The sequence below is a fragment of the Ctenopharyngodon idella genome, chromosome 3 (genome assembly GCF_019924925.1).
Source record: "Ctenopharyngodon idella isolate HZGC_01 chromosome 3, HZGC01, whole genome shotgun sequence".
Lineage (NCBI taxonomy): Eukaryota > Metazoa > Chordata > Actinopteri > Cypriniformes > Xenocyprididae > Ctenopharyngodon > Ctenopharyngodon idella.
In genome coordinates this window covers 11,060,494-11,086,640 of record NC_067222.1, presented here as the reverse complement: position 1 = coordinate 11,086,640, position 26,147 = coordinate 11,060,494, and the positions used below count along the sequence as shown (strand labels likewise).

At 37.6% G+C, this 26,147-nt stretch overlaps 1 protein-coding gene and 1 pseudogene across 1 annotated transcript in view; both read right to left on the bottom strand.

The window, feature by feature from the left end:
* The window catches only part of LOC127509832 (protein NLRC5-like), a 98,593-nt gene extending 87,845 nt beyond the window's left edge, over positions 1-10,748 (bottom strand). The window contains exons 1-3 of the mRNA XM_051888906.1: positions 10,609-10,748; positions 656-693; positions 363-441 (exon numbers count right to left, since the gene is read on the bottom strand). The gene's annotated coding sequence lies outside the window, so the exon portion shown is untranslated. The remainder of the gene's footprint in view (positions 1-362; positions 442-655; positions 694-10,608) is intronic.
* LOC127510215 (GTPase IMAP family member 8-like) lies at positions 409-26,124 on the bottom strand (annotated as a pseudogene).
* Positions 26,125-26,147: the final 23 nt, after the last annotated feature.

The window sequence follows — 26,147 nt, the reverse complement described above, 5'->3', positions numbered from 1 at the left end:
TGGTAGTGTGTATCATATTTCATTGTGTTTTTTGTTTTCTTAATAAATTGAAGCACATTATTTATTAATCTTTTTACATCTGTAGAATTTAGATACTCCTGCTGTAGTAGAATTCATTTAAGGCATGACTTTATATTTTAGGTATTAATTTCTGTATTTTTAAACATGTAAATTGTAGATTACAAGTAATTGGCAGCATGTATTTTGTTTTGTTTTTTTCTTTTCTTGTCGTCTTCTCATTTTGTATTTAAAAAAAAAAAAAAAAAAACACTTGTTAGAGAAAGCTCAGAGCAGTAAAAGTGACCCCTACATTGCCTTGTTGAAATACCAAAATAGGCCACTGGATGGCATTGGGTACTCACCAGTACAGTTACTAATGGGACGTCAAGATTCCTGCCTCAGTTACCTTCACCCGAGAGCATCATCCATGTCCAAGACAAACTGAAACAAAGACAAAAACAAAAAGCTTTCTCTGAGGAGAAAAGAGCATCACATGTTCTTATTATGTGATGCCACTCTTCAGGAATGTTACAAGAAGAGACAAAGTGCTTCCAAAAAAAAAATCTCTGGAACAATGCAGAGAAATACAATGATACAGCTTTATTAAGCTTATATGTAAACTATAATTCAGAAGGCATTTGTTGACATCTCTTACCAGGAAGTGTGGTACGATCCTCTGCCATCTTCACTCTACTGAACTCCAAACCAAACACAAAAGTCAATGAGAACAAACCTTTCAGAAAGCAGAGAAAGTGCATTCAAAATACATGATTGTAAACTCAGAGAGAAGAGCTGCTGTTTCGCATTTCTGTTTTAGTCCACATGCAGACAAAATGCTGCAGTTACCCATTCTAACCTGAAAACTACATCAGTTTTCAATCTCTCAGTTGTGACACAAACGAGAAACATACGTCTTATGCACAAAATACCAGTCAGAAGAGTTTGTTTAATATTCAGTCTGATTTTTATGTCTCAAAGGTAACAAAACAATGACAGTAAAACAAATCAAATACTGATGACAGATGAAAAACACATACACTCACAAAATATTGTGCATGACATATTACGTAACAATCACAAACAAACAAAACATGACAAAATTGACAGATTTACAATCCAGATGCTGCTATTTAAAATCTATTTATCCATTTATGTCAAGAACTAAAATACAGTTAAAGTTATAAATTTAGGATGAAGTGAATCAAAGAAGAAATGTTGGAAACACTTTACACTAAGGTTTCTTTTGTTAACATTGGTTAAATACAGCTCCTATCTCTTTGAATGGGGAAACATAAAATTCTCCAAAGCTGTTTGCCAAGCTTTAGATTAAATTTCATATTTGAAATCACCAATGAAATCTGACAACTGTCTTATAAATTTTGTTTCTACACACTCAAATCATGACAAAAAACGTCTCAGGTTACGTATGTAACCATAGTTCCCTAAGAACCAGGGAATGAGACTCTGCGTTGATTACGCAATGGGGAACGTCACACGTGACCCGGTGTCTGAAAGCAAACTATCCAACAACTCCAATCCCTATTGGCCGGCGACAGCCTATGACGTAATATGGCGCGACCCGGAGTATAAAGGAGCGCCTGGAGAAACAGTCAGCATCTATCGTCTTGAGGGACTGTTCTGCAGGCAGGCAGACCGAAGCATTGCAAGGAAATGCAGAGTCTCGTTCCCTGGTTCTCAGGGAACTATGGTTACATCCGTAACCTGAGACGTTCCCTTTCGAAAGGGAACTTCAACTCTGCGTTGATTACGCAATGGGGAACGATATACCCACGCCGCCATGCTTGAGGAGAGTGCATGCCAAATAATATGGCTGACAAACGTCAAGCAGTTTCGAAGGAAACGCTTAGCAACTCACCCTCGGGTCACACCAGGCTGTCAATGACAGCATTCCCTATGGCCAACAGCCCAAGCTGAGCCTCAAGAAGACCTTCTGCAGAAGGCCTACCAAGGCCGCCAAAGGCATCTGGAACCAACTTTTCTGAAGAGAAAGTGGTCCCTTTTAGGGAATGTGGCCAGAGAACCGAAGGGAACCCCGGCCAGTCACTAGAGGGGAACGAAGTCACTCCCAATGCCACCAGGGAAGCCGACCTGGCCTGTCATAGGACAAACTTAGTCTTGGCCAACCCTGTCTGAGTACAGAATCTCCATAACGCATTCTTCATAGAAGAGAGCAGGTAAGAGTGACTGCAGGAAGGCAGGAACAACTCAGACCCACGCGTAGAGACGGGCATCCTGGAGAGCAGAATTCAGCTGAGTGCTATGAACCCTCGTATTGAGGGGAGTATAATCCACTCATCCTAGGATCTACTCAGCGCTTAATTAACGCACTGAGGAGGCTGTGCGCTAAACACCTGTTCCTACAGGAGAGCACAAACCAGCCTAGGGCTGAATCTTAGGAGGAGGCCTGATTAATACGCCAACACGTATTAAGGAAGGCCTGGAGGGGCCTATAACCTCAACGGACACGTGGCATCAGCTCGTGGCAGTGTTTAGGCACCAAGGACGATAGACAACCAGACAAAAAGAGGTTGGATTTATTACTTGGGCCTCTGGCCAACGAAAGTGTACACAGAATTCTCACAGAGAAATATACACAAACATACACCAGTGTGTTCAAAAAAGGCGGCCCATAGGGCCTAGCAACCTTTAAGACAGACGGCGTAAGTCTCGTGGCCATTTCTAGGAGCACAAAAGATCCACCCTAGGCGCTAGGTGGCTCTTAGCTCAACTAGAGTAGAATCAGAGTCAGGGAGGCATCTGTAGGTTAAACCAAACCTTAGTAAGGTTTCACTACCATAATCAACCTGAGGGGCCAGCCACTCAAAATACTCGGTAAAAACACCTTGTTACTCTCATAGCGAGAGGAGTACATAACTGAACTCCACATGTTACACCGGAGGCCGAGGTAGGCCTACCTTAGTAAACACGTGGCATCAGCAAGTGGCTACCATAACCATACCAACCATCAGGTCATGCATTCAAGGATTTAGTTTCTAAAAAGAAATACATATTATGCCACATACTCCACGAGAGGCCTGCTTAAGGCCTACTCAACAGAGGTGGGGTGTGGCCGATGGTGGTAATGGATTCACAAGCCTCCTGTCAGCATGTCAGCTAAAAAGGAGGCCTTATGGGGCCTACAATCTCAGCAACAAGCGGCGTTCAGCCCGCTTGTCCATATAAACACCAACTGTGCCAACATGTAAACTAAAAAGGAGGCCTTATTAGGGCCTACCCTAGTAAACACATGGCATCAGCCAATCCAGGACCATACTAACCGACCATGCATTCAGTGGAAAACCTTTCACGCATAATACTGAGAGAAGGAATGCATATTACGCCGCCATACTCCACAAGAGGCCTGTTTAAGGCCTACTCAACAGAGGTAGGGCGTGGCCGATGGGTGGTGTTGGACCGATGGTGGTATGGGTTCTTGGATTCCCAGGCATCCTGCCAACAAGTCAGCTAAAAAGGAGGCCTTGTGGTGCCTACAATCTCAGCAACAAGTGGCGCTCAGCCTGCTTGCAGAATAGAACACAAACTGTGCCAACATGTGAACTAGAAAGGAGGCCTGTTGAGTGCCTACCGGTCCAATGACACGTGGCTTCAGCTCGTGAATGTAAACTACGTGAGCAAACTATGATCAGCTTAACAGCACTTGTTAGAAATACAATTGCTAACTAGAAGGAGGCTAATTAACCATAAGAGCCTACAATCAAAGTTATATGCAATATAGCTGTTAACAAGATCACCAAAAAGGGAGCTAATAGAAACCAGCTTTCCTGAAAAAGTGGTTCTATACTACCCTGAGTATGCAATCCAACAGGTGATGCACTCAGTAACACCAATAAACCTACTAATGAGGAATATTAGGTCACCAATGTCTCCAATAGCGGCTACATGAAAAAGCCTGCTATTATGAGAACAGGTGCTAACCTGTGGCAGCATAAGTAAGCTCACATATAATGTAGGGCAAAAATCTAGAACTTTAAAGCAAACACAATGCTTTGATGTATATGCTATTTCCAAAGAGGAAAATAATTTTCTCCCAACAGATTCTCAAAACTGTACTGAGCCATAGAGGACGGACGCTAAACACTAGCAACATCAACTCAAACTTGATTAAAGAAAACAAGTAGCTCAGAGGAAAAAACACACTTTCCATAGCATAAAAGTTCTAGAAAGTGGGGCCTAGCACACACAGCATGACTTATCTACGCAAAGATAAGGGCCTACCACCTGAGATAACAGCATCAGGAAGTCTAAAAACAGTCTACAACCTAGCTGTTAAACTCAATAATTGCACCTACATAACAAGGGGATAATGGGCATACGGTCTAACAACTCCCTCGGGAGGAGGCCAGAACTAGGAACTATACAACCTGACAAGGGATAGTATACATAGGGTTATATGTAAATAACACACCTAACCTGGCTCTAGCCTGGCCGTTAAGCTATGGGCCTTCTTACAGGGCCACAAGCCTAGTGAGGCCTGGGCTTCACCTCCAAATCTCATGGATAAGAGAAAGAAAGCGAAGCTCCAAGCAAACAATGTCAGGCGGCCGATTAAGGCCGACTTAAACATACATACTAACTGAAGTGATGAGTGCCAACTCAAACTACTCTAGAAAGCAGCAGATAAGAAGCGACTCTAAACAACAGGTGGCTAAAAGGCGGCCATTTTGTGGCCTGCACAATATATATTCAGCCAGTCTATCAACTTCAGTTTGCCCCCCAAAAAAACCCTACTTTTTCCTGACTACACGCTCAGAAAACTATACAGGAAAATAAGGTCTTATTTTAAATACATAAAATATAGACCCTCCTGCGGAAGACCGAAGACTCCTAATGCTCCTTTTTACGTGAAAGGATGGAATCTAAGATTCTTTTAAGCCTAAAAGATCATCTCACTATAAAACGGAAATAGCGGGCCGACAGAAATAATCACTATGGGCCCGGCCATCAGTCTGACCATAAGAAGCATCTGAGCATGATATATGTTTATATATACACATGCATATATATATATATATATATATATATATACACACACACACACACACACACGCATATATATATATATACACACACAGGTGCTGGTCATATAATTAGAATATCGTGAAAAAGTTCATTTTTTAATTGTAAATTATTTAAAAAAATGAAACTTTCATATATTCTAGATTCCCTACATGTAAAGTAAAACATTTCAAAAGTTTTTTTTTTTTAAATTTGTTGATTAGAGCGTACAGCTCATGAAAGTCCAAAATCCAGTATCTCAAAATATTAGAATATTTACATTTGAGTTTCATTAAATGACCATCCCTACAGTATAAATTCCGGGTATCTTTTGTTCTTTGAAACCACACTAATGGGGAAGACTGCTGACTTGGCAATGGTCCAGGAGACAATCATTGACACCCTCCATCGTCATTACTGAATGGGGTGGCTGTTTACAGAGTGTATATCAAAGCATATTAAATGCAAAGTTGACTGGAAGGAAGAAATTGGGTAGGCAAAGGTGCACAAGCAACAGGGATGACCGCAAGCTTGAGAATACTGTCAAGTAAAGCCAATTCAAACACTTGGGAGAGCTTCACAATGAGTAGAATGAAGAGCATCAAGAGTCACCACACTCAGACATCTTCAGGAAAAGGACTACCAAGCCACTTCTGAACCAGAGACAATGTCAGAAGCATCTTACCTGGGCTAAGGAGAAAAAGAACTGGACAGTGAACAGTGGTCGAAAGTCCTCTTTTCAGATAAAAGTAAATTTTGCATTTTATGTTGAAATCATGGTCCCAGAGTATGAAGGAAGACTGGAGAGGCACAGAATCCAAGCTGCTTGAAGTCTAGTGTGAAGTTTCTGAAGTCAATAATGATTTGGGGGGGGCCGTGACGTCTGCTGGTGTTGGTCCATTGTGTTTTATCAAGTGCAGAGTCAATGCAGCCATCTTCCAGGAGATTTTGGAGCACTTTATGCTTCCATCTGCTGACAAGCTTTATGGAGATGCTGATTTCCTTTTCCAGCAGGACTTTAGCACCTGCCCACAGTGCAAAAACCACTTCCAAGTGGTTTGCTGAGCATGATATTACTGTGCTTTATTGGCCAGCCAATATGCCTGACCTGAATCTATGGGATATTTTCAAGAGAAAGATGAGAAACAGTCGATCCAACAATATACAGATGATCTGAAGGCTCAATAGTGCCTCAGCAGTGCCACAGGCTGATCACTTCCATGCCACACTTCAGTGATGCTGTAATTTGTGCTAGGAGCAAGTCATTTGCTGTAATATGTCCTGCCGATCAAGTATTGAGTGCACAAAAGAACATACTTTAAAGAACTTGAACTTTTCTGTTTTGCAAATCCATTTTTTGATTGATCTTAGGAAATATTCTAATATTTTGAAATACTGGATTTTGGACTTTCATGAGCTGTACGCTCTAATCATCAAAATTTAAAAAAAAAAAAACTTTTGAAATGTTTTACTTTACATGTAGGGAATCTAGAATATATGAAAGTTTCATTTTTAAAAATAATTTATAATAAAAAAAATGAACTTTTTGATGATATTCTAATTATATGACCAGCACCTGTAATATATATATATATATATATATATATATATATATATATATATATATATATATATATACACATATATACATACATACATACATACATACATATACACATACATATATATACATATATATATATATATACACATACATATACATACATACATACATATATATATATACACATATACACACACATATATATACACATATATAACACACACATATATATACACATATATAACACACACATATATATATTACACACACACACACACACACACATACATACATATACAGGTGCTGGTCATATAATTAGAATATCATCAAAAAGTTGATTTATTTCACTAATTCCATTCAAAAAGTGAAACTTGTATATTATATTCATTCATTACACACAGACTGATATATTTCAAATGTTTATTTCTTTTAATTTTGATGATTATAACTGACAACTAAGGAAAATCCCAAATTCAGTATCTCAGAAAATTAGAATATTACTTAAGACCAATACAAAGAAAGGATTTTTAGAAATCTTGGCCAACTGAAAAGTATGAACATGAAAAGTATGAGCATGTACAGCACTCAGTACTTAGTTGGGGCTCCTTTTGCCTGAATTACTGCAGCAATGTGGCGTGTCATGGAGTCGATCAGTCTGTGGCACTGCTCAGGTGTTATAAGAGCCCAGGTTGCTCTGATAGTGGCCTTCAGCTCTTCTGCATTGTTGGGTCTGGCATATCGCATCTTCCTCTTCACAATACCCCATAGATTTTCTATGGGGTTAAGTTCAGGCGAGTTTGCTGGCCAATTAAGAACAGGGATAACATGGTCCTTAAACCAGATACTGGTAGCTTTGGCACTGTGTGCAGGTGCCAAGTCCTGTTGGAAAATGAAATCTGCATCTCCATAAAGTTGGTCAGCAGCAGGAAGCATGAAGTGCTCTAAAACTTCCTGGTATACGGCTGCATTGACCTTGGACCTCAGAAAACACAGTAGACCAACACCAGCAGATGACATGGCACCCCAAACCATCACTGACTGTGGAAACTTTACACTGGACCTCAAGCAACGTGGATTGTGTGCCTCTCCTCTCTTCCTCCAGACTCTGGGACCCTGATTTCCAAAGGAAATGCAAAATTTACTTTCATCAGAGAACATAACTTTGGACCACTCAGCAGCAGTCCAGTCCTTTTTGTCTTTAGCCCAGGTGAGACGCTTCTGACACCGTCTGTTGTTCAAGAGTGGCTTGACACAAGGAATGCGACAGCTGAAACCCATGTCTTGCATACGTCTGTGCGTAGTGGTTCTTGAAGCACTGACTCCAGCTGCAGTCCACTCTTTGTGAATCTCCCCCACATTTTTTAATGGGTTGTTTCACAATCCTCTCCAGGGTGCGGTTATCCCTATTGCTTGTACACTTTTTCTACCACATCTTTTCCTTCCCTTCGCCTCTCTATTAATGTGCTTGGACACAGAGCTCTGTGAACAGCCAGCCTCTTTTGCAATGACCTTTTGTGTCTTGCCCTCCTTGTGCAAGGTGTCAATGGTCGTCTTTTGGACAACTGTCAAGTCAGCAGTCTTCCCCATGATTGTGTAGCTTACAGAACTAGACTGAGAGACCATTTAAAGGCCTTTGCAGGTGTTTTGAGTTAATTAGCTGATTAGAGTGTGGCACCAGGTGTCTTCAATATTGAACCTTTTCACAATATTCTAATTTTCTGAGATACTGAATTTGGGATTTTCCTTAGTTGTCAGTTATAATCATCAAAATTAAAAGAAATAAACATTTGAAATATATCAGTCTGTGTGTAATGAATGAATATAATATACAAGTTTCACTTTTTGAATGGAATTAGTGAAATAAATCAACTTTTTGATGATATTCTAATTATATGACCAGCACCTGTATATAAAAAGGAGCTCAGCACCCCTAAAACTTGGAGTAAGAATTGTTGTTATTCTAAAATTTTTGTTCGTCTTTTACAAGGTTAAATAATGTCCAAAACATACTCCGTAGTTTGTGGTTTAAAATGTATGTGTTAAGGATGAAAATGAAAACATCCCCCTTAGCAAATGGTGTCATCCTCTTCTCTTCTTCTTCTTCTCCTCTGTACCTGCACCGCTCAGCACGACCGTCATCCAGCGCGAAACACACGCAGAGTGAGAACCCGTTATGTAGTGTTGTGAATCAACTAAGTTGCTCCAAAGCTGTGTCTCACACTTCTTTCCTTTTACCTAGAGTTGTTCCGATTCCGAAACCATATCGGTGAGTACTGTCAGTATCCTGAATCACCATGGTCCACCTATAATAAGTGTTTATTTTCTGGAGTAGCACAGGACTGTATAGTCATAAACGGAGAGAAGTAGCGCCGGTTACAATGTTCTTCCACAAGACGCATTCAGTTCTGTTTATTAACTGCTAGAGCGTGAAACAAAAATAGCAGCGCTACAAAAAAAAAACTTAAAAAAATAAACTGCGTACCTGTGTAGTGCGTACGTGTGTCTCTGTTGTTAAAGTTTATCGTTAATTTGATACTCATTTTCGGGAGTCATGTAAACATGGAGTCACGTGCGTCTTTTCTGGTCAGTCGTCATGGAAACATGAAGCCCTGGCGTTTGGACGAGTGAAAACGACATATCACTGTATACCACCAGTATGTGTGAAAACACTCACTGTGGCTTATTAAATGAATTGTTATTCATTCCTAGATTTATATCTGTTATTTTTCAGTTGTGGCTGACTATCAAACTAGACAATAAAAGAAAGTTTAATGTTTTTCTTTTGCTGTATTTATTCATTCCTCACACACAGAGGATTTAACCTGAACCAGGTGAGAGACTAGGGACAGTCCATAATGATTTTTTTTTTGTTCTTCTGAAAAGTGTTAAGCAAGCTAAAGTAACAGATAATGCAAACCAGCTGTTGTTGTATCAAATTACTTATCTAGGCAATGGTCCCCTGCTTTTATTTATTTATTTATTTTTTTTTATTTTTTTATTATTTCAAACCCACAATGGAGAATACAGCTTCTCTTGTGAAAGGAATTTGTCATTTAAAAAAAAGTTTCTAAGCCCAATAATAATAATAATAATAATAATAATAATAAAGACATTTAAAATGACACGCCTCTGTGTGCCTTTTGATCATATCCTTAGAATCTGTAAATGGTCTCCATAACATTTTTGTGACATGACAAACTGACCTCAACTCTCCTGCCTACAATATATTTGTGTATGATTGTCAGTGCCAAGGGAAAGAGAGGGAGATGGAGAAGGAGAAAGGGAGAGCATGCAGGAAGAACCAGGTGAGGAAACAACAACAACAACAACAACAACTTGACATATAGTGAATAGTGGCAAGCAAAACAGTAACTACTCATACTCCTATACTAACTTATTGGCATTAAGTAGCCTATATTACATTTACTTTTTGTAACATTTTTTGTTTTTGTGTGAAAAGAGGGTGGGTGGTGGCAGTGGGGCTCATTGGGTGCTCAGCACCCCTAAAGCTCTGACCCTAGAATCGCCCCTGCTCCCGATCTCAAACGCGGAGATCAGAAAGGAATGGAAAGTCATGGAAGCTGCAGTATTCATGGACAGAAAGGAACCGCTCGTCGAGCCGTTCGCGCACGGCCCCTTTCTTAACGCGCTGTCACGGCAGCTGCAGCCCGCCGAAAAGCGCGTCCCAAAAACACAGCAGCTTTCTCAAACTTCCCAACGAGCTCACCTGGCCTATGATTGCAGCCGCCGCTATGCCTTAGCACAGACGGGGCTAGAATCACCAGGCACAGATGCAGACAACTCTACCCTCGGGAAGAGTGCCAAACGAGAACGGAGCGTCCCGATAGGGAGACGCTCACAGTAAACAACAGAAAAGCAAACAGGCAGCGCCCTCAAGCACTGTCTACGCGCGCTCCTCTCCAGACAGAAAACGCCCAGAAAATGTGTATATCCTGGGACACGGATAAACACACTCTCTTGAACGTTTGTAAGGCAGAATCCCTTACCGGAGTCGATATAGTCGCGATCAAACAGAACAGTCCCTCAAGACAATGAGATGCTGACTGTTTCTCCAGGCGCTCCTTTATACTCCGGGCAGTCGTAAATACGCGTCTCTTGCGTCTCATTTCGGAGGTGCGCATTTGAGCTTGGCCGCTGCAGTGACCAATCGGCAATTGGCTCTTATTTAGAAGGCGGGACTTATTCCGCCATATTGCGCGTTGCACTTTCACCCATTCATAACAATACGAGTGACACGTCTTGTGTTATTTTATAGCCTTTGTTAATATTCATATTAATCTTGACTAGTGTATCCAGGCTTAATTTTCATGTCAGATTGACACTCACTTTGCATACAGATATGATTAAACACTGAAATAACAGATTTTGCAAAACATTAATGAAAGCATCATGTAAATGAACAGCAGTGACTGACAGTAACAGATTCAGTCTTCAGATGAATGCAGTGCAGTGTTGTTAGTGTATGGAATGACATGCAAGCCTATAGCAACCACAGATTAACATATTGTTCATTATAATCTTAGTTGAAGAAGCTTGTCAGTAGTGTGTTTGATTATGTTTCTCATTGAACTCTACACCGTTTCTTTTTTGCTAGTTTTCCTGTGGCTCTGATAGCAATTCAAGCTGCCTCAGTACTACTGAATCCTTTGCTTTCAGCCTCCTTTATGGCCCTGTCTATCTCATCAAAGTCAACCACTTGCATTTCCAGGAGATTGGCTACATATATGTATAATTTACTTTCATTCATAACCCACTCAGTTTTTCGTCGTGACTCCTCTACTAAACGCCAGTATGCTTTCTGCCATTCTGATCGAGTGACCTCTTTGTGCTCCTGTTTGTACTGCTTGACTTTCTTGTCTAATTTCTGCTTCTGAATCCCCTGTATGTGTTTCTCTGTTCCCTTGAACATGTCACGTGTGAAGTGCGTCCCTCTATTTTCTGCCACCATCGCCTCTATTTTATTGAGCAGATCTTTGAACTGAGGGAAACTGGCAGACTCATTGTCTAAACAGAAGAACCTGTTTCCACAGCTTTTTATGAGGGATTGAAGATCTGGATCACCATCTTGTACAAACTGCTCAATGGTTTTATTTTGCTTCTCTAACTGATCTTTATGGGTGAAGAGGATCATGGTGTATTTTTCTATCTTTTCTCCAAACACTTCTTTGAGCTCCTTTATTGTATTTTTCTCCTCCTCAGTGAATCGACCCACTTTAATCACAATAAGAAAAGCGTGTGGTCCAAGAGAGGATAATGTTACACATTTAATTTCAGTAATAAGTTCCTCTTTACTGAATACATAATCATAAAGTCCAGGTGTGTCAATCACTGAGATCTCTTTACCCATTCTCACTGTAGTTTCTGACTGACACTGTTTCGTCTGAGACTTTGAACTGACTGAAGATTTAAACACTTTTCTGCCGATGATGGTGTTACCAGTGGCACTTTTCCCACATCCAGTTTTTCCCAGCAGAACCAGTCGGATCTGATCTTTCCTTTTGGGGATCTGAATCTCATCTGGATCTTCTGATGGAGTCCCTCCTGAATCTACAACAGAAAGATTAGCGTGTCAACATATAATTGCCATATGTATGCATTACAATGACAACATTATAGAAGACAACTTACAAAAGATATCAGGATCATCCTTGCTTGATCTCCTCCTCTTTCGCTCCCTGATAAATTTCCCTCTGTTCTCCGTGATAATTCCTTTAATCTTCTGCAGTAGTTCTTGTATCTGACTGTCTGATTCTCTCGTTATTGAAACTGTGAAACTTTCCTCCACATTCTGTCACCAGTCGCAGTCTGCATGATCTTGGCGTTTTAGATGTCCATCAATGGTCTCATCCAGATCCTCCAGTTCATCTCCATGTGTGAACAGAATCATGATGTACTTCTGAACATCAGGAACAAATAAACATTTAATGAAATCCAGGATCTCTTCCTCATTTCCCACAGGTTCCTCTAGAGGAACGGTGAGCAGAACTGCACTGAGACCTGCTGAACATAGAGAGACCAGCTTCTCTTTAGACAGATCTGGATCCAGGAGATTTGGACAATCAATCACTGCAACCTGCTTCTCACCAATCTGTGATTTAGCCTCACACACTTCAGACTCATGTTTCTTCTTACGCTTTTGGACTTTAAACGTTACTTTTCCCAGTATAGTGTTTCCAGATGAGCTTTTCCCAGAACTGTTTCTGCCCATCAGAAGAATCCGGATCACTGGATCATCTGGACTGGAGCTGCACAGTGACATCTCTGAAAGAGACAGAAATTATGGGGTATAATATGTAAATAAAGGTCAAGTAAAAGTAAGATTGAAGTGTATTAACATTGTACAAGTTTAGGAGAAAAATAAAACATGCATCTGCTGCAAACACACACACAAGAGAAATACAATGAGAAATATAATGAGGCAATACATTATTTTAATAGTAAAAATATTAAATATTAGGGGAACATATTTTTGAAATAGACATTTCCTAGTTCAGTAGTCAAAATATCATTTAAATCTTATTTTCATTATGATCTATAAATTAAAAAATGGGGACAATACATTTCTGTAAGTTTTATTTATTTATTCTTTTAATTCATGGGGGTTCCGTATATTATAATTATTAATTATTATGATGTTTGCAGGTCAAACTGACCTTAACTTCTTTAATATAATGTCCAAACATCACACTGTGAAAAATAGCAATGTATTGCCACCAACAAAATTAGGATTTTACAAAAACGCATAAAAAAAAAATGAGAACATACGATAAACTAAACTATACAAATATCCTATAATAATAATAATAATAATAAATAATAACAGTATAATATATTTTCACAAACTGTGAATATACTGTATATAGTAATTACAACTTTTTTAACATTTCAAATGTTATTTTCGGTTTGTCCTTTGAATGACGGATATAGATTACTGATACCTGCTAATATAGACAGCTAATTTCTAGCACGTGCTAGTTGGCAGTAGTAGTCTGTGATTGGGGCACAAACTGACGCCCAATAACACTTTACAATAAGGTTTCTTTTGTTAACATTGGTTAAAAATCATGAAAAACAAAACTGTGATTAAATTCTGAATGTAGCCCTATTATATAAACATGCAAAGAGCGCTTCCTTTATAATCACTAAAAATATGTAACTCATCTGTTATAGTTGTCTGTTTACACTTCACAACGAGTCTCTACATGGTGTCTACTCGCTTGTTAACGAGAGGCTTCGCGAGCGTCTAAACTCAGCGCTAAACAACAACTCCGGCGTTTTTTCCGGTGAGCGCGTATCCTAAACACTTAAACGCCCCTGATTGGCCATTGCGTTCAAGAGATCAGCTAACATGGCTGTCATTGGTTACACTGCTCACCGCTGCAAAATCATGTTGTAATTAGAAACATCTGACATTCTCCTGAGCGCGAACACAAATACGCACTGAAACGTTCACCAGTATGAAATTATCAACTGAGAGTGCTCTTGCTTGTGCTTGATTGAGCACTATCTACTGCTAAGACAACAGCAGTATAATTCAAGTGGAAAGACAATATTTTACATTAACATTTATTACATAAACTGTATAGAAAAAAATTGGTCTTTTAATAACAGTTTTAATGCACTAAGCATACCGATTTTGATTAAAACCATATTAGTTTTTAACCTTCTAATCGTGATTATAGACCTATTTTCTTGTGCACTACAAATACTGTAGAAACTGCTTGATTTTGCTCACTCTATCTCTCCACATACACGACACTTGCACAAAAAGTTTAAAAGTAAACAAAACAGAGAACATTAGCCTAAAATCAATTGCTAACCAAAAAGAACTTCTTAGAGTCAATATTCACACGCATCTTAAACCAAACTATCCATCATGTACACAAAGTGTAAACAGACGGTCTCTTACCAGAAGCTGCTGCTGGACCCGTCTCCATCTTCACTGTATCTGACTGACCACAAGTCCAAGAAAATGCGATTCACACCACGAAAAACAATCTCAATATATATTTGCAATAGTTTATAAAGTCAACATATTAGCATAAAACACATCTTTCTTTGCCTCTTCTCATGTTTGGCTGTGGATTAATCTTGCCACAGTTTTGCATCTCAGGATAGCCTCTTTGTCCTCAGGAAAAGTCTCCAGTGAACATTTCACCTTTTCCTAAATTAAATCAGTCTTTCTCCATGCTGAAGTAGAATTGTCCTTTCAGTAGGGGAGCTGAAAGCTCGTCACCCAAATTCTCTCTTCTTCTCTCTGCAGTCGTGTCTTTGGGGACCCTCTCTCCACTTGTTGCTTCCATTTGTCATAGCACTGTCATTGAAGCCATCTGAAACTTGAACACTCAGAGATCCGCATGAATCAAATCGAACTTTTGTAAATTCTAATCTAAATAATGTCTGAGCAATCAGCTCTTTTTCCAAATTCACTAAATCTTTTATATCAAAAATCTCACTTGTCCCTATAGGGCTTAAAACAAGGCTCATACACTCATTCCTTTATTTTATCTACTTTTCTATGGACTGTAACTATTTTTCTTCTCATAGACTCTTCATTAACCAAGTATCAACTGTCACAGTCCAGAGGAAAGGAGCTTATTTATAGATATTGGTATGCACACCTTCCACACACACACATAGGCCTATCACACAGACACTAACACAGACTCCTAACTCTACACTCCCTGACACAAACTCCTGATTCTACATGCCATAAATAATACCATATATAAAAAAACATTATCTATCCATTCAGACCTCTGCTGATCAACAACAAAGCGGTATCATAGATAATCCTAGTCTCAACCATGCAGTCCTCTGTCGTCACAGAGCGGTATCTTGAGCTAGACAAGTCTACTACCCTTTGATCTTTCACAAAGTAACATAATAGACTTAACCCGTTCACCCGAGCAGACCTTTCATCAACCTTATGTTTAATGAAAGCGGTAACCGTGAACGTTTTTCCATCTGCGTGCATGCATTAACACAGATCCACTGATATCTTTATCAGTAATTCCTTAACCCAGGCCTGACACACTACATGCAAGTATTCTAGAATCAAAGATTATTTTTCTTTTAGTTCTTTGAATTTGGTGAAGCTTTCAGTAACTCACCACACTGCGCATCTCTGATGACCAACACAAGTATTTAAATAAGCATAAAACTGCTCACCTGTGGCCACTTTTTTCCTATGTTGGTCAGTCAGCGAAGCCCCACTCTGTGGTTTTCCTCAGCTTCAAACCAGTCCCGCCGGGGTCGCCAAATGTGGTAGTTTCTTCTTTTTGTAAAACAAAACACTTCTCAAAATCTTTGACTCAGAATACACACTTTATTACAAAGTGGAGCTGTTATGTCTGCAGAGGCAACAACTGTTCTTCCTTGTTTTCGGCTCATATTTATACCATGCGACATGATCCGAGGCCACGTTATTTTGACCATATTTTTCTCTTTCTTCTAGCCTAAAATAGAATTTTCCATACTCATACACACATTTTTTATGATTCAAATTTCTGCATACACAGCAAACCTTTTTTAGAACCAGGCCTTATGCTACCATGTTCTCAGCACATGTAGGCCTACTTTTGACACACATATGATTTTAATTGTAAAGTAAAACACATCATATTATGCTCACTTTTACCATAACAAAATCTTCTACATTTACAAATGCAAATTTAAATATTTTCTGTATATAAAGCACAAGACAGATATAACGCAAAACATACAGAAATACATGATCAGAATATAAGCAACATATGAATGACTTCATTATGGTTGAGTTTAATCCCAATATCATATCCACCCGAACACTGGCCCAGTCTTTCTTCCTCCTGTATTCAACCTGTAAAACACAAATTTATCATGTTTTCATTGTTGCTGCATCATTACATTTGTACGTCTGAACTTCTTCCACCTGTATGCATTAGTTATCATTTTTAAATAGTAATACTTAAGAGCTATAGGATAAACTTTACATTTGTTAAAACTAAGTTATTTGAAGATGTTTAAATTTGCTTTCAGACAAACACGTGTTGAATTCATCAGCTGTGGGTTTTGAATAGTTTTTATGAATTGTGTTTGGCAAAATCTCCCTAAAAATCCCTGATCTGACAAAGTTTATATTAAAGACATATAAAGATGTAAAGATATTATAGATATAAATCTCACATAGGCATTGCATTTCTTTCTCTTTTTCTTACTTTAATAATGAAAACTTTAGATTGTTATACAGACATCACACATTCATTTTTCTTCATAGATGCAGTATTATATTGAGTCTCTTCAGAGGATCCTCACCTGATAATGATGGTCTCATTCATTTCACAGGTTTCTAAGATGAAAACCAGGATGTAAGCCAGCCACTAGCCTGTTTTAGCAAGCTTTTTCTGTCAAGTTTGTAAGATGGAATCAGAAGACAAAATAATTAATGTTGAGTTTCACATATTTCAAAATAGTATTTTTCAATTACTTTGAGTACAAAGAAGTGCAAGAGATCACACTAACATGACTTTTAATAACATTATTTGGAGTAGACATTACTGAATGTTTTCAGATAGAATACATTTAAAATAAGAATTATGTTCATATTTTTGTTATGGTAACAGAAAGATGAGGAGGAGTAAATGTTATTCTGAATTTAAAACAAAAACCTTTCAGTAAAGCTTTTCACTAGTCACAGCTGTTGAAAGTGGTTTTAGGGGTTTTAAAAAAGCAACTTAAAATAAAGCAGTAGTGTGACGTGTTTCTTGTGAAAGTTTATTTAACATAACAGCCATTAATGCACACATTAGTATAAATGACTGAAATGTAGCTAGTTTATGCAGCTGGTCTACAAGCTCACGGAGACACGTAAGATAATCCGTCAAGTCCTGTCCAAATAAAGACGTAACTTTGCATGAATTAAATAATACAGCCATGAATGAGCACATGTTGGAAATAAAAGCGCTGAATTTAATTCTCTCTCTGTTGTCGCTCATCATTAGTCTTGTGAAGTCGCCTGTATTTTGCTGTTCACTCAGCGGGATGATGTAAGCTACAGGAAATGCTCCAGCACGGCCATGGAACTTTTAATAAGATTTGGTTGTTTAAAACACAGTCATATAGTAAATGTTTAAATAATTACGATTAATTCGCTAATAAACATCCAAGTAAACACAACTCTATGGAAATTAATTATTATCTCTGTGAGCGATCACAGTTTGAGTATAGTTCTGTGTAAATGCATAGATAAACAATGCTTTGTCAGCAGATATTTCATAATCTGGAATGACAAAAACATTATTAATAATTCTGACATAACATACCAGTTGAGAAATGCAATAAAATACAATGTTTTGTTTGTTATATTCCAATATTCCAGAGAATATTATCCAGTGAATTATTCTTCAATCTTTAGCCTATTAAACAGCTTATAAATCTACTAAAACTGTAGTTTAAAATGAAGTATTACATTTCTGCAAAGTTGATATGACTCCTGTCTTTAATTTATTTGCTCCATTTGAAAACAGACATTCGATATTTATTTTGCTTATTGTTAACATTAGTGTTGCTGCTGATGCTTTTTATAAATAAAATTATTTTTGTAAAATGAAGATTAAAATTAACAATACAACAACGAAGCAGTCTTATGGGGCAGAATGCTGAAAGACCGTTTTCTACACTACAAGTTCTGCTCAACTGGGAGTATTAAGCTACATTAAAATAACAATGCTATTTTTTCAGGTGGGTTAGATTGTTTTATTATATTTTTTTAATTGGTTAGAATTACTTTCATATGCTTTATTTATTTGACCTTTTTTTTGCTTTATCGAAGATTTTATTTTTTTAAACAAAAACAGTTTAGTAACAGTGCACTTTTATATACTTTTTTTTTTTTTTTGCAGTTTCAGACCCCTCTATTTATTGGTGTATAAATAAGATTTTTGTTTTCTATACAAGAAGGGAGTGATTGTTATAAATAAAATGGTTTGTTCAGTTCAGTGGTGTTGTAATCGGGTCATAAACAGGAGTATAACAATAAATAAATATCGGTTCTGCATATCGGTTATCGGGCACATAAACACACAAATTATCGGTATCGGTTCTAAAAAATCAATATCGGTCGATCACTAATTATATAGCCAAGCATTTTGTCTCAGTAATAATGGATAGATGGGACGTATTTATGTTTGGTTTAAGTTTTATTTCCATGGTGAATTCATGTCTCTTTGTGGCTGCTTGTGTAACTACAGGTGCTGGTCATATAATTAGAATATCATCAAAAAGTTGATTTATTTCACTAATTCCATTCAAAAAGTGAAACTTGTATATTATATTCATTCATTACACACAGACTGATATATTTCAAATGTTTATTTCTTTTAATTTTGATGATTATAACTGACAACTAAGGAAAATCCCAAATTCAGTATCTCAGAAAATTAGAATATTGTGAAAAGGTTCAATATTGAAGACACCTGGTGCCACACTCTAATCAGCTAATTAACTCAAAACACCTGCAAAGGCCTTTAAATGGTCTCTCAGTCTAGTTCTGTAGGCTACACAATCATGGGGAAGACTGCTGACTTGACAGTTGTCCAAAAGACGACCATTGACACCTTGCACAAGGAGGGCAAGACACAAAAGTTCATTGCAAAAGAGGCTGGCTGTTCACAGAGCTCTGTGTCCAAGCACATTAATAGAGAGGCGAAGGGAAGGAAAAGATGTGGTAGAAAAAACTGTACAAGCAATAGGGATAACCGCACCCTGGAGAGGATTGTGAAACAAAACCCATTCAAAAATGTGGGGGAGATTCACAAAGAGTGGACTGCAGCTGGAGTCAGTGCTTCAAGAACCACTACGCACAGACGTATGCAAGACATGGGTTTCATTCCTTGTGTCAAGCAACTCTTGAACAACAGACAGCGTCAGAAGCGTCTCGCCTGGGCTAAAGACAAAAAGGACTGGACTGCTGCTGAGTGGTCCAAAGTTATGTTCTCTGATGAAAGTAAATTTTGCATTTCCTTTGGAAATCAGGGTCCCAGAGTCTGGAGGAAGAGAGGAGAGGCACACAATCCACGTTGCTTGAGGTCCAGTGTAAAGTTTCCACAGTCAGTGATGGTTTGGGGTGCCATGTCATCTGCTGGTGTTGGTCCACTGTGTTTTCTGAGGTCCAAGGTCAACGCAGCCATATACCAGGAAGTTTTAGAGCACTTCATGCTTCCTGCTGCTGACCAACTTTATGGAGATGCAGATTTCATTTTCCAACAGCACTTGGCACCTGCACACAGTGCCAAAGCTACCAGTACCTGGTTTAAGGACCATGGTATCCCTGTTCTTAATTGGCCAGCAAACTCACCTGACCTTAACCCCATAGAAAATCTATGGGGTATTGTGAAGAGGAAGATGCGATATGCCAGACCCAACAATGCAGAAGAGCTGAAGGCCACTATCAGAGCAACCTGGGCTCTTATAACACCTGAGCAGTGCCACAGACTGATCGACTCCATGCCACGCCGCATTGCTGCAGTAATTCAGGCAAAAGGAGCCCCAACTAAGTATTGAGTGCTGTACATGCACATACTTTTCATGTTCATACTTTTCAGTTGGCCAAGATTTCTAAAAATCCTTTCTTTGTATTGGTCTTAAGTAATATTCTAATTTTCTGAGATACTGAATTTGGGATTTTCCTTAGTTGTCAGTTATAATCATCAAAATTAAAAGAAATAAATATTTGAAATATACCAGTCTGTGTGTAATGAATGAATATAATATACAAGTTTCACTTTTTGAATGGAATTAGTGAAATAAATCAACTTTTTGATGATATTCTAATTATATGACCAGCACCTGTATGTTACTATAAAAAGGAGCTTCACACCGTGTTAAATAAAGAGGAAGTCATACTGGCAGACATTGTGTTCAGTGGTTTGATTGATCTAGTTCATTTCTTTCAAATATATTAAGCTAATGCAATACTCTAACACAAAACACATGAAATACCTTGGTGTTGTCTCACTGAAATATGGCATGTCACCATCTTTTGAACAGTCACTCTTCGTACTTGAGCTTGATTTTACATTAATGACACAAAAAACAGAGAGAGAAAAAAAACAGTTTATTACAGGAGATAATTAAGCCTCATTTGAAAATATTTAATGCTGCAACTGGTAATTAAATGCATTATAGCCATGGATTTTGTCTCAGTAATAATGGATAGATGGGACGTATTTATGTTTGGTTTAAGTTTTATTTCCATGGTGAATTCATGTCCCTTTGTGGCTGCTTGTGTAACTATGTTACTGGAAAGCAGCTTCACACCGTGTTAAATAAAGAGGAAGTCATACTGGCAGACATTGTGTTCAGTGGTTTGATTGATCTAGTTCCTTTCCTTTTACAAATATATTAAGCTAATGCAATACTGTAACACAAAACACATGAAATACCTTGGTGTTGTCTCACTTAAATATGGCATGTCACCATCTTTTGAACAGTCACTCTTCGCAGACACAGAGCTGGACACACATAAGCTTGAACTTTCACTAATGACACAAAGCAGAAAGGAAAAATATCTTTATGGCATTTCTAAGTAATTAAAGTTTCCTTTTTTTTTTTTCTTTTTTTTTTTTTTACATCTATCAGTCTTGGGGTTAATGCATTACAAGTACTGTGATTTTTTCCCTCTTAGCCTCATACTTACCCGTCCCAGAGCGACACCCCATAAGCACCACCACACTCACTAATGCATATGCATCTGATCCAAGCTATTGAGAGCATTCTGAAACAATGCTTATGTGTGTTTTATCAACATGTCAATTTATTATAAGCAACACAAGATAATAAGCAACAGCCAATGACACTGACAGCTGGAGAGACTCTGGACTGATTTTCTACTGTTTAGTGTCAATCACCATCTAACTCAGCCAGTTAAGATCTACATTTAGCCTTAGATGTTATATGAATATGGTCCCTGGAGCACAGATTTTCAATCTTCAATGCACATTTAAGAGTTGCAACTACTATTATCAATAAAAGATGAGGCTTATCATTATGTCACAATATCACCCTGTTTGAACGTTGTTTTCTGTTTTGCACCTGCCAATTTCCTGCCAATCTGTCATCATAGTTATGCATTTCAATTCACAAGCTTGCAATTTGATTTGATATCAACTATTTTGGATACATCAGCTACAGTACATGGAAAATTTAATTAATGCTGTAAAATATATTGGGAATGGTACTACATTAATAGAATTGAAGGTTAAAATGAACTGATTTGTATACAAACTTACACTCAAGGAATTTTTTATAATAATAAAGTTATAATAAGCCTACTAAATTTAAAATTATTTCTACTCCAATTCGTTTTTTGAAATATAAACATTTAAATGGTGGCTGTCAACTTGACAGATTTATTCAAATATGCATTATATAGGCTGGTGGTTCCCAAACCTGTCCTGGAGGACCCCCAGCCCTGAACATTTTGTATGTCTCCCTCATCTATCACACCTGATTCAACTCATGTGCTCATTAGTAGAGACTGCAAGACCTGAAATGGGTGTGTCAGAAATAGGGAGACATACAAAATGTGCAGGGCTGGGGGTCCTCCAGGACAGGTTTGGGAACCACTGATATAGGCTATTAAAAAACATTATAATTAATATGTAATATTATGCATATATTCACTTAAATGTTCCTCTCTAGGGTTCATTTTTCTAGCTGACTAACGAGTTTATGGTCACTGAATGTGTTTATTCTGGAGGTAAATGTGACGTTACGTTTGTTTGTTTACAAGCTGTTTTATTAACGTCTTTCCCCGGTTGAACCACGAACGATTACACAAGAGATGATACAGATTTCAGTAAGTTGTACTGTATCTTTTAACATATGTTTAGTTGTTCATTCATGTTTATTTCGCACTGTAACTGGTATTAAAGCGGAGGAGAGGATCAGTTCACGTGTGCTTCAAGCTGCCGCTTCTCTTGAGCTGAGGCTACAGTAGACTACACCTCTGTGGGGTCCCCCTTGGGAGAAATCTCGGGGGGCCCCACGCAATTGTGTGCTTTGCATTGTGGGTAAACACACTACTGAGTTCAAACTGATCATCAGAATCGGGAAGAAAGGAGATTTAAGTGACTTTAACTGTGGCATTTTTGATGGTGCCAGGCAGGCTGGTCTGAGTATTTCAGAAACTGCTGATTTTCACACACACAGCCATATCTAGGGTTTACAGAGAATAATCTGAAAAAGAAAAAGAAAGTGTCCTGTAAGTGGAAGTCCTGTGGGCAAAAATGCCTGGTTGATGCCAGAGGTCAGAGAAAAATGGCCACTCTGGTTCAAGCTAAAAGAAAGGCAACAGTAAGTCAAATAATCACTTGTTACAACCACGGTCTGCAGAAAGCACAAGTCAAACCTTGAAGCAGATGGACTACAGCAGCAGAAGACAAACAAACTCCTGTCAGCTAAGAACAGAAAACTGAGGCTACAATTCACACGGGCTCACCAAAATTAGATAATAGAAGATTGAAAAAATGTTGTCTGAGATGGTAGGGTCAGAATTTAGAGTATCATCCCAAACTGGTCTCTTGAACATGACAGTGAGTTCACTACACTCAAATCACCTCCAGGGCTCATTTATAAAACTTTCCAGAGATTTCATCCTATGCGTATGTACGCACAAAAACTAGGAGTTTTCCCTATAACACAAAGAGGAAAGAGAAATGAAGAGAGAAAAATTTTACTAAATGTGGTGCTTCAGGCTCATTTGAAGAGGTTTAATGTTGCAAACAATAGTTTAACACATAATATAACTGTGCAATACTGTCATTTTGTTTTGTTTTTATTAATTTTTGACATGATATCTGATGGTCTAACAGGCGAGCAACTGCATACTCCAGACACTTTCATACAAAGCAACACACATTTAATATCAAGATAAATACTGTATTAATATCCATGATCTTGTGATACTCTGAGTTACAGCAACACGAAAACAGGAACAAAGTTGTGACACCTGGAATATCCCTAATGTTTAAACACCTGGCAGATGCGAGTTAATTTTCAACGCTACACCTCTATTGGACTCTGAACAAGCCAGTTTCTTCCCTTTACTTTGTTCCTGAGTGTTTGTTGCATTTTACAGAGACTTTTATAAACTAACTCTAAATCTTATTTAGTTTCTTTCTGCTGTGCTCCTGGCATGATCACTTTAGTTTGTCATGATTTCAGTAAAGCACACATTGTAATGAAATGAATACTCAAAGTTTATGACTGTTGATTGATGATGACTGTTTGAGAAAACACTAAAACTTACTCCGCCTTAGGGTAACGCTACAATTTCAGCACTTCAGTAGTGTTTAAAATGACTGAATTCAGATGCAGTCTTACCTCTGTTTCTCTGAGAGACTCATCTTAGAGAGAGAGTATTTTCCTCGCTCCTCTGACATTACTGCAGATAAACCGCCGAACAGATCAACACTGGGATCTTCCCGTTTAAGAAATTCTGCTGCTCAGAACGACCTGGACATTACATTATGCTATTAGGTAAATATAATGATGAATGTTGAGTTGACAACAGCAGCAACAACAACAAAAAGTTCATAAAAAAAATTAGGGCTCAATTTCAGAATAACTCTTCATAACATATAGCTCTAATAAATATAAGTACACTATGCATGGAGTAAACATTATTCCTGCAGTAGACTTAAAACATAAAGGGAAACTGATCTTTCTTCTGAACCATTTGATCATTACGTCACGCTCAAACTTTATTCTATTTTAAATTCTCTCACAGCAGGTCTAACTGAACATTAGGATAAATGTAAGCTATCGTGCTAAGTGAAGTGAAATATCCTATTTAATCATACCTGATATTTGTTATATTCTTTTTTGACACAAAGACATTACAGCTCGTTCATCGCGTGCTTCAGGCAGCTCACAAACTCACTTTCGATTTCTCATCACAAAACAACAGCCTAAAAGGAAGGAGATATTTAAAAAAAAAAAAAAAAAGCATCGCAATACACTTATTTAAAATAGTTATCTGATCATTAACGTAATTATCAATAACTGTTCAAGGACTTTTTAAAACTTACTTGCATCAATACGACGATCTGGAGCATAGACTGTAAAAATATGAACGACGCACCTCCTCTTTTTTTTTGGTAGAAAATATGGCGCTGCCACTGACATCTTGTGCTAATTTGGGACCTGCGCAGTAGTGAGCATGAAGCAGAAAAAGTTTAGGGCCAAAGCGTACTCAAAACCCGCCCAAAAGGAAATGTATATGTACATGTGTATACTTGAAACGTAATTAAAAAAAAAAAAAAAAAAAAACTGCCCAAAAGGAATGAGAACTAGCCCAATTACCCCCTGCTCCATCTAATCTGACAGCTGCAATATTCTCATAATGCACCTTAGTAAGCTATTTTTATTTATTCTGTTTTGAATTGTATTTGGATGATTTTAGCTAGACTTATTTATATATAACATATGCACATTATTTTATCTGTATTTTATTCCTCTTCATTCACTATATTTTAATTTTATTCTTCTTTGATTTTAATTTTCAGCATTTTTCATGATAATTTTTAAAATTAGGGCTGGGCAATATGACCAAACATGTTATGACAATATTATTTTTCCATATCATATATTTATCACGATATTAGCTTAATTTACCATTAATGGGGAGGGATATGCTCTCCACATGTTTGCTGGACCTAGAATGAATGTAAACTTGTTTGTTCACAATTAAACTGCATTAAACCACCTCTTAATTTAGAGCCCCATTAAATCTATTTATTTTCCATGTGTTTTATAATTTAATACAAATTTGCCATCAAGAATGGTGTTTAATGAAATTAATAAATAAAAATTAATCTACAACAAAAAATTGCATTTTTATTTTTTGTCAAATAAAATGCTGCATCAAATATTACAAAAAATATGAAGCTGTTTTTGATGAAAGTAGAATCATCTTGCAATAAAAAATCAATTAATTTGTGAAGCACCTACAAAAATCTGATGAAAGACCAGAGTGAGAACACTGATGAATTTTGAGACCTGTGAAACTTCAGCTTTAGTCCAAACAGAAGATCATCTTATGATTCATGCCAATTTTTCAGTAGAGATATTGGTAGTTCATCCAAAAATTAAACTTAATCATTAACTTACCCTCAAGCTGTTTCAAACCCATCTTCATTTCTTTCTTGTGCAGAAAACAAAAGAAGATATTTTGAAGAATGTGGGAAACCAAAGTTTCTGGTCCCCATGGACGTCAATGAGGACCAGAAACTGTTTTGTAACCTTTATTCTTAGAGAGAGAAGAAAGAACTTCATGCAGGTTTAGAACAACTTGAGGGTGAGTAGAGTCGAGGAATTGTATCAAGGAAACAGAGACACTAAAACTAATGTGTAAAATTAATGTGAACCTCTACTAAAAAAAAGTTTTTTTTTTAAAACAAAACTTTACCCAAGTCACCTGCAAACCAAAATTAACTTCTTAGAGTCAATATTCACACACATCTTAAACCAAACTATCCATCAT